This window comes from Taurulus bubalis (genome assembly GCF_910589615.1).
Source record: "Taurulus bubalis genome assembly, chromosome: 10".
Lineage (NCBI taxonomy): Eukaryota > Metazoa > Chordata > Actinopteri > Perciformes > Cottidae > Taurulus > Taurulus bubalis.
In genome coordinates this window covers 26,517,144-26,527,549 of record NC_136598.1, presented here as the reverse complement: position 1 = coordinate 26,527,549, position 10,406 = coordinate 26,517,144, and positions in this window count along the sequence as shown.

Here is a 10,406-nt window from a genome sequence, read left to right as displayed (position 1 = left end):
CATTTGCTTCAAGTGTTTTTTTTACTTTGTTTAAACGGAACAACGTAGCGAACATTTACCTCACATCACCGATCAGCTGTTTTCGGGGTCCTCTCTCATTTTCCCATAACGGGTGGATGCTTGTCTTCATGTCCGGACAACATGAGACATGTTCTCTCTTTAACTCTCGATTTGTTTCTCTCACAGACAGCGAGATGGCCAAGGCGACTTGTTTTGTTTCCAGTTTACAACCTCTACTACTTTTTCTTCTTCTTCTTATACTTCTTCTTCTACTTCTTCTTCTTCTACTTCTTCTTCTTCTTCTTCTACTTCTTCTTCTACTTCTTCTTCTTCTTCTTCTTCTACTTCTACTTCTTCTTCTTCTTCTTCTACTTCTACTTCTACTTCTTCTTCTACTTCTTCTTCTACTTCTACTTCTACTTCTTCTTCTTCTTCTTCTTCTTCTTCTTCTTCTACTTCTACTTCTACTTCTTCTTCTACTTCTTCTTCTTCTTCTACTTCTTCTTCTTCTTCTTCTTCTTCTTCTTCTTCTTCTTCTTCTTCTACTTCTTCTTCTTCTTCTTCTTCTTCTACTTCTTCTTCTACTCTGTTTACTGGTAGATTACAGCTGTACGTCGCCTATAGCGCCAAACTCTGGCCAAACTACTCTGAAGTTTATTTCATATTTCTTTATTCAGGTGAGAAAAGCTTTGCACACTTCTCTTTTGAGACGTTTAAAAAAAATCTGCTTAACATTTTGCTTGAAAATCCAATGGAAATACAAAAGAATAAACCTTTCTGATTCGTCAAATATGGGATTATATTGATTGGCTCATTCTCTGCAGTCATTGAACGGAGCTGTCGGTTATTTCCACCTCTCAAGAGAAAGACTTAAACGTACAACAAGAACAACAACTCCATGCAACACCGAAGAAATGAAAGACGGGCCGACAACCGACAGTTAAAGGAAAGGACTATAAATACACAAAGAAACTACTCGGACAACGAGACTCAGGTGGGACGACATGGGGGCGGGCTGAAAGCTGATTGGAGGAAGAAACATGTGGGCGGGAGCGAGGCTAATAAACTAGACTAGAGAGTAAATAAACACAGGTGATAGGCAGATAAAGAAAAGGAGGGAAAAACACACAAAGACAGGAAGTCAAGCACAGGACACATGAACCAATATATGTGTCCTGACAATTAGACAATACAAGAGTATTTCCACACATTGATAACCGAGAGAGGCAGTGATTACCTGCTGATCTCTTCGCCGACGGCCTCGTCTGTTTCATGGCCGCTACGCTGAAGACTCAGAATGACTGGCAGTGATTTAGTGACGCTGAAAGATCATGAATGTATCCGTGACCTCTGAGTGCACCAGCTGATGTTATCTGACTGAGCTAAAGAATGCTCGATGGCTTTACGATGGCAACTTGAAGGATGAGCAAGGCCCATAAAACTAATGGTCGTGGTCAGAGGACAGGAACCAAAAGCAACAAGAAAAAACGACCCAGCTGGTGGGATTTTGACTTTCTTTTAAATATCTCAATTGTTTTTGACATCAGTACTGCTGTTAGTCTCAGTCAGGAACATACACCTACATTGACAGATGAGAAAAGGATTTAAAAAATACTGCTGTCGGACATCAACCCACGACCGGCTGGACGAGCCAAAGGAGAAGACAAAACAGTCATCTGATGGAGACGCCCACCGTGAGATTGATGGCCGGTCCAGAGCCGTTTATTACCGACCTCTGCAGATTGGTTCACTGCTCCTGACCTGAACTCGGTTTATCTTCTGTTTACTCGAAATAAACTGCTGTTGCTGCTGGAAGGAAAAACAACATGAAGTGTTGTGAACTTCCAGGAAAGTTGGATCACTAATGTGTTCAAGCAATCAGCGATAGATAGAGAGGAAGTGGAGATCAAGGTTAGGAAATATCAGTTGCACTGCATCGCATCGTGTCGTCGATGTCCGTCTGTGTTTCCTGTTAAGGGAGAAAACCTAGAGCAGCATGGGTTCAACAGACGCACTATAAAAACCTGTTCCAAAAGGAAACGTGTGCTGGATCGACTAACACGGTCGGAAGCCTTCTGTGTGAAGGTGGAATCCGGGGGAGGCGGTGTGTAGTTTGGCAAAGAGGTGGAATATAAAGAGAGAAAGAGGGCCGAGAACAGAGCCCTGAGGTACTCCATATTACGAGAGGATATCATGTACTTTGAGAGAGATAAGAATCTACCAAGAGTCAGAGAAACCAAACAGATGGTCTAATATACAATGATCAGAGGTATCAAATGAGCCACATGTAATGTCAAGATTGAAAATATAGAACAACAATCAGATAAATTATTAGCAGTGATCTGATATTCATATAAAATCCAATTTGAGGGTCTTGTCTGGGCTGTTTGTCATATCAGGCTAATCGGGACCTTTTTATTGGAATAAGATGCGTTATATATAATTAGTCGAACACTAATAATGAGTTTGATTTGATCGGGTGCTTTGTGGGACACTAAAGAGAATACATGCCTAATGCTCATCAGCACTTTGAGAATAAAAAAGTTGCTAATCTAATTTGGTATATACTTATCACAGAGAGATTAACAGATTCGATAAATCAAGGAGAGAAGAGGCAACAATGGGCAATTTAATGGAAATCGGCATCAATGCAAAGCAACTTCAGAACTGTTTTCATTCCTGGCATCGAGACTACAAAGAGATGCAAAGTGCAGCAAGTACAACACGTTTGCCTTTCCACGTCAGACGATGAATCATACGAGCTAATTAGTCTGAAACATGCTGGGCTCCTGAATCGCATGAGAAAGGTTTGCAGGGAAAGTGCAGCGAAGCAGCAACTTGCTTCCTCCTCTCCGGAGGATGAGATGAGATTTCCCGCCATCATCATCTCTGTTTAGAACGAAGCAGATGGGACCTTTACTGGATTTGCATAAATCACGTCCACCGAGATTAAACTGATGATTGGATGGAGATCTGTCTCTTCATTCGTGATTCTAAAGGTAGAAAACAATCTGCTGGTCCAAACTGGGGATGGATGGAGAGATAGAGGGATGGATGGAGGGAGGGATGGATGGAGAGATAGAGGGACGGATGGATGGATGGATGGAGAGATAGAGGGACGGATGGATGGAGGGACGGACGGATGGATGGATGGACGGCAGATGGATTCATGGATTCATAGATTCATGGATGGATGATGGACAGATGGATGGAGAGATAGAGGGACGGATGGATGGATGGATAGATGGAGGGATGGAGGGCGGCTATGGATGGATGGATGGATGGATAGATGGAGGAATGGAGGGATGGACGGGAGGATATGGATGTATGGATGGACAGATGGATGGAGATGGACGAATGGATGGAAGGAAGGATGGATGGACGGAGAGATGGATGGATGGATGGATGGATGGAAGGATGGATAGATAATAGAAAGATGGATGGAGGAGGGGCGGTTGGATGGGTTGGTGGTGTTGTGGTCTTCCTCCAAAGGCCGTCCTTTATTATGTAACCTGCACATTTAAAATGAGCATCAGGATGTAATCAGCTTCCTGCTGATGAGATGTCAGAGAGCCAGCTGAGGCCTGAAGGAGACGCACAGAGCTCATCTTGATCTTTTATCTATGAGTATCTATTATTATCTGGTCTATGACCAACACAGAGCTCATCTATTAAAATGCAAAACAAAGTGTTGAATTGAATTCATAAATCACTGAAGACGAGTTCTACCTGCTGACCTTCATCAGTCCAACAACTCTGTTAGCTGCTTTCAGCCATACTTAGCTTTGTAATAATTAAATTGGACATTAGCCTTAAAATTATATTTACAACAAAAGTAAGCATTAAAAAAAGGCATGCCAGTAAAGATTGACGCTCGTATCGTTTGCAGGCTCATGACTCATAACCATCTTAATATGAATCAGCTGGACAGCAGATGAACCCAATCTCCTTTTTCTGTTTGAACAGCTGACTCCTGATCTACTTTCATGTGTGTGTGTGTGTGTGTGTGTGTGTGTGTGTGTGTGTTTCCCCACTTTTAAATCTCCAATGAGCTCGCTGTCTGTAACTAACTCTGAATGTCAGAATCCTGCAAGAACAGATGAAAATAATAATAAATAAAAAGGATTTGACTCTCACAGCATTCAGCCCCTCCAGGATGAAGGTACATTCTCCTCCTCCTCCTCAACAGGTGGATTTGTTCAGTTACTCCGTGGCGCCCCCCTGTGGTCACATGGAGAACGGACTCTAAAGCAGCCGCTTGGTGGCGTCGCCCTCTAGTGGCGCATCATGTGCATCACAGCCCTCAAACCAGCAGAACACCTGCAGTTTGATATTTAGAGAGATGGAAAGTTACAGATGGAAATGAATGAATTCACGTCTCCAACCGACACCTGGAGGAAACTGCAGAAATACATTAATATTGATGAATATAAAGACTGAATTATTTAGCTTATGTGGATCACTTTGAGCGTGTTTGCTGTGTTTCCTCTTTGAGCCACTAGAGGGACCTGTGGTGCAGCACAGGGAACCTTTCACGTAGATTCCTTCATTTCATCCTTCATATTTTGTAGTTTTGTGTGTGTGTGTGTGTGTGTGTGTGTGTGTGTGTGTGTGTGTGTGTGTGTGTGTGTGTGTGTGTGTGTGTGTGTGTGTGTGTGTGTGTGTTGAGGTTGCGTAACCGGTCGAGAACACAGAACATGTGGTTAGAAGAGCCGGCGCTGCCGAGCGAGACCAAAACATTTAGAAGCTGGCGGGTCAGGAGGCCGAGAGATTTAGTTCAGATGTGTAAATATCAGTCTATATGTTTCTGGTTAAGAGTAAATGAAGATGACACACAGAAAGAAATGAAAAGGTTTCAGGTCCGCCTATAAAAAAATCACTTTCAGGATGATTATTTCTTTGAAATGATGCCGCTGTAAGATCCAACTCTAACCCAAATCATAACTCAATATGTGAACATTCTCTAACCCAAATCATAACACAATATGTGAACATTCTCTAACCCAAATCATAGCTCAATATGTGAACATTCTCTAACCCAAATCATAACTCAATATGTGAACATTCTCTAACCCAAATCATAGCTCAATATGTGAACATTCTCTAACCCAAATCATAGCTCAATATGTGAACATTCTCTAACCCAAATCATAACTCAATATGTGAACATTCTCTAACCCAAATCATAGCTCAATATGTGAACATTCTCTAACCCAAATCATAACTCAATATGTGAACATTCTCTAACCCAAATCATAACACAATATGTGAACATTCTCTAACCCAAATCATAGCTCAATATGTGAACATTCTCTAACCCAAATCATAACTCAATATGTGAACATTCTCTAACCCAAATCATAGCTCAATATGTGAACATTCTCTAACCCAAATCATAGCTCAATATGTGAACATTCTCTAACCCAAATCATAACTCAATATGTGAACATTCTCTAACCCAAATCATAGCTCAATATGTGAACATTCTCTAACCCAAATCATAGCTCAATATGTGAACATTCTCTAACCCAAATCATAACTCAATATGTGAACATTCTCTCTGCAAAGGTTGACTTTGATAAAGTGAAGCAGAACAAAGTTAGAGAGGGTTTAAATACAGCAGTTTTGGTTCTGTTGTTTAATATATTTGCTTATGATTTACATTGGTTTTGATTATTGTTTTTTTAAAAGGGGAAACAACAATAATTAACTCGAAGAGGAAGACTTTAGAATGAAAGAAGCTAAACCAGGATGGTTTGTCCCCATATTAACCCGAGACCCACTCTTCTTCTTCTTCTTCTTCTTCTTCTTCTTCTTCTTCTTCTTCTTCCTCCTCATCCTCATCTAAATAATGTGCCAACTTTTTCAGATGATAAAGGCCATCAAGAGAGAGCACACACACACACACACACACACACACACACACACACACAAATAGCCTTCCAGGAACTGAGGCTCCTCCCCCTCGGGAGCTTTTACCGGCACTTTGTTCCGTAAACGTTATGGACTCAGGAACGTTTTAAGGAGTTATCGAATCTGATGATTAATTAATCTGATGATGACACACCTCATAAAAACTTATTCGCAGCAACAATCATGAAATTATGAAGATTTCAGAAAGTTATGTTCCTTGTTGGCTCAACAAAAAACTCAGAGGAGCAGAAATTGGAAAGTTCGCTTTTTGCCTCAAAAGCCTAGAAATAAAAAGGCAAGATGGAGATTTAATGATCATTTATTCAGATGCACTTCATAGTGAATGTTTTGTGGTTTATGGATTTTGTTGTGTATGTTGATCTGACGACTGGATGGTGAAAGATGCAGAAGCTGCTTTTTTCTCCGCAGCACTCTGGTCCTACAGCGGGTATCAATTCATGCTAAAATAAGAATAGCATTCATTCATTAAATCTGATTTGTGACACTGATTCATATCAAACCACAAAGTCGTCTCATCTGAAGGTCAGCTGACCTTTCAAGGTCCTTTTTAAAGAAATGTTGATGTTTAGCTTAACTGTTAAAAGTGAGCAACCACGATGAAGATCATGTTATACGATCAAAAGCTCCAGAGTAAAGAAAATAACATGAATCATCAAACAAACTCTTTAAAATCTAAATGAATTGAAGTCCAAAGGAAACGAATCAATCAGAATCTTGAAATTCAAACCGGAGGAAACAGAAGATCCGATTTATTCAATGTTATTAAAAAACAATAGAAATATTATCAAAACAAGTGATTAAGTTCAGTCATCTGCATCCGTCAGCGCCGAGATAACCAGAAGTGTTGCTCACAGTTTTATCTGGAAATACGACTTAAGAAGATTTTCTCCCTCTTTGTTGTTGGAGAAGTGGAGCTCAACAGAAACCGGGCCAACAAGCGGGTCTGATCTTTATTACTTTATTAAATGTATTTAAAGGGTTTCATCCACACACTTTCTGCTGATGTTGGACGGGAACCGAGAGCCTGCAGGCGACAGAAACTGAGGATAGAAACATCCGTAAAAAGAGGTGGGAGAAAAGAAGAGAAAAGAATAAATATTGAGTGCATAAATGACCCCGAAGAGGCGAGTAGATTTCTGGTGAACCTCCGGACGGTTAAAAAGCGCCTCGGGGTAAACTTAAAGTAACATCTCATAAAAGATAACCAACGCTTGTAAAATGCATCACCCAAGGAAATAACGAGCGTGAACAACAGATTTAATATATTTGGTAACTTTATTGTGTGTGTTTTTTTTTGCAAATATACTCAGCAAATGTTTATGAAGTCTGTGAAACAAACGGAGACGCATTCACAGAGTTAACATCCACAACACAAGTCCACAAGACAGATCTGAGAGAGGAGACAAAAGGGTGAAAAAGAATGCAAGAACAGGAGCACCGCTAATCGCTAACTGTTAACAGCTAACTGTTAACCGCTAACTGGTAACTGCTAACTGGTAACCGATAACTGGTAACCGATAACCGCTAAATGCTAACCGCTAAGTGTTAACCGCTAAGTGTTAACCACTAAGTGTTTACCGCTAACTGTTAACCGCTAACTGTTAAACGTTCAACATTAACCACTAACTTTTAACTGCTAACTGCTAACTGGTAACCGCTAACCGCGGACGGTGTCCCGTCACTCTCTAAAACATCGAGGCCGAAAACGTTCATGTCTAAAAAACACCAGCTGCACTAATTAACACTGTGCATCAATATTAATAAAGTGACGTCCATTAAAGCACAAGTACGGAGGCACATTGCAACACGTCTCATTAACACAAAAAAAGTTTCTCTTTATAACATGATAAGTTTGAATATTATTACAATAACGGTTTGTATGACATCGTACGCAAAGTTGTGTGTTTTCCTATTAAAGCCAGCAGTCTGCTCGTTATATGACAACAGTCTTTTCAAAATATACTCATGTCTTCAAAGGAAACGACTTAGTTAATGAACTTAATTAGGTTGAGGCAACCAAACTACTGAGATGGGTTGAGGCAACAAAACTACTGAGTTGGGTTGAGGCAACAAAACTACTGAGTTGGGTTGAGGCAACAAAACTACTGAGATGGGTTGAGGCAACCAAACTACTGAGAAGGGTTGAGGCAACCAAACTACTGAGATGGGTTGAGGCAACAAAACTACTTAGATGGGTTGAGGCAACAAAACTACTGAGTTGGGTTGAGGCAACAAAACTACTGAATTGTGTTGAGGCCACAAAACTACTGAGATGGGTTGAGGCAACAAAACTACTGAGTTATGTTGAGGCAACCAAACCAAGATAGGTTGAGGCAACAAAACTACTGAGATGGGTTGAGGCCACAAAACTACTTAGATGGGTTGAGGCAACCAAACCAAGATAGGTTGAGGCCACAAAACTACTGAGATGGGTTGAGGCCACAAAACTACTGAGTTATGTTGAGGCAACCAAACCAAGATAGGTTGAGGCAACAAAACTACTTAGTTGGTTTGAACCAACCAAACTACTTAGTTAGGTTGAGGCAACAAAACCTAGTTAGGTTGCAGCAATAAAACAACTTAGTTAGATTCAGGGCAACAAAACAACTTAGTTAGGTTGAGCCAACCTAAGTACTTTGTTGGGTTTAGGAATAGACTGTTAAACTTAAAATAACTACAGAAGTAAAGTGACAGATAAATCTATGTGAGCCGCGGCCTTCTGGATGAAAGACTGTTTTCTGTTTGACTTTTCACATAAAATAACTGGTATTTACCTAGAAATGGATTTTGTGGGATGTGTACGGATAGTAGATTAGCAACGTGTGCTGGATGAGAACAACCTGATAATTATAAGAGATGCTGTAGCTTTGATCAGTCACATAACATAACCAAACTGTTTTCACGTTATTTTATATGTTATTTTAGTTAAAGAACATGTATAAAATGATATTAAGAGTAAATATCTGATGTGCCGGTGGCCGCTGTATGCAGCAGATTAGAGAAGGAATGTGTCTCACAAGACAACATGCATGCAACTCCCTCATCAGCAGAAGCAAGCGAAAGAAAATCTCTTCACAACCAATAACAGTAACAGCTTCAACCAGAATCACAACATAAAGAAACGTGCTTCTACTAAGGCGGCTTCATTTCTGCACGTCATTGTTCATTAATTAAGGCAAACTCCAGGAACAAGCACTTCAATTAACAAGAGCATTATGAAAACGTCATCAATTAGTAAATCAAGCAAATAAATAGGTTAATAAATAAGCTGAATCACAAGTCAATACAATGGAAATGCAAAAACAAAAACACTTTAAGATGAGCCCACTAAACCAGGAAGTAAGTGCAGACACTGGAATGACAGAAACATTAAGTTCTTTTTTGTTGGAATGTAACTTTTGTAACATCAGAATCCCACATGGCTCGACTGAACATGCAGATTCAGTCACAGGACACATCATTTAATGCATTTTAAATGAGAGAAAAACAACATGTGGCCCCTGAAAATAAAATTCATAAGTGTGCCGTATTACAATTTATTCAAAATTTAAATCACACCTAATTTGGAAACTTTAAAAAGGTGCTAAAGTCCAAATTCATCTCGACAAGCTAACAGTGCTAACAGCGCTAACCCGTTAGCCGTTATATCTTCACACATTGTGCGTGAATTAAGTGCCTTTAAAATGTCGAGAAACTCGTGATTTGCCTCTGGGTGAAAAATAAACTAAGCGCTGTATCGAGAGGAAGGATCCTCTGTGTGGCAACGGACGTCGGAACCGTTCTCTATTCGTCGTCTTCATCAGACGGGGAACGAAGTGCTGATTGTCGTGTGTTTCCACCACGGAGGCAGATCCTCAAAGTGCCAACAAAATAAAAAATCAACAATATTATATACTGTATATATATAGATACCGTAAAAGTCGGGTTACAAGCCGCTCCTACCTCCGGTCAGTGTCCCCGCTATAGCAAGCTAGGAGCAGCGCTAGCTAGCACTGCTACTAGCTAGCGCTGCTGCTGCTACTGCCCGCTGCTGTTGCCGCCCGCGTCCCCTCTGCCCAAGTCGGGTGTCGAGCCTGGTTCCGCTACCTTCGGTGGTTTTCGGGGAGCTAGCAGAAGTTAGCGGAGAGCTAGCAGCGAGCTAGCAGCGAGCTAGCGGAAGTTAGCGGGGAAGTAACGGAGCGCTAGCAGAAGCCCCAGCTGGCGGGGAGCTAACGGGGACACTGACCGAAGGTAGTAGCGGCTCAATATATCTCAATATATATATATATCTATCTATATGTATTATATATATGAATAGAACAAAGACATTATTAGTTTCCTTGCTGCTGCGTCAGCTGTTTTCATGTGGGACTACTTTCTCAGCAAAAAGTAGTTCCAAAGTGAGGTACAGGACTTTTCCAAAGAGACGGGCATGAAAATGGATCCAAATTAAAATGCTGTGACCACGACAAATTGAAATTCCATTGCATTTT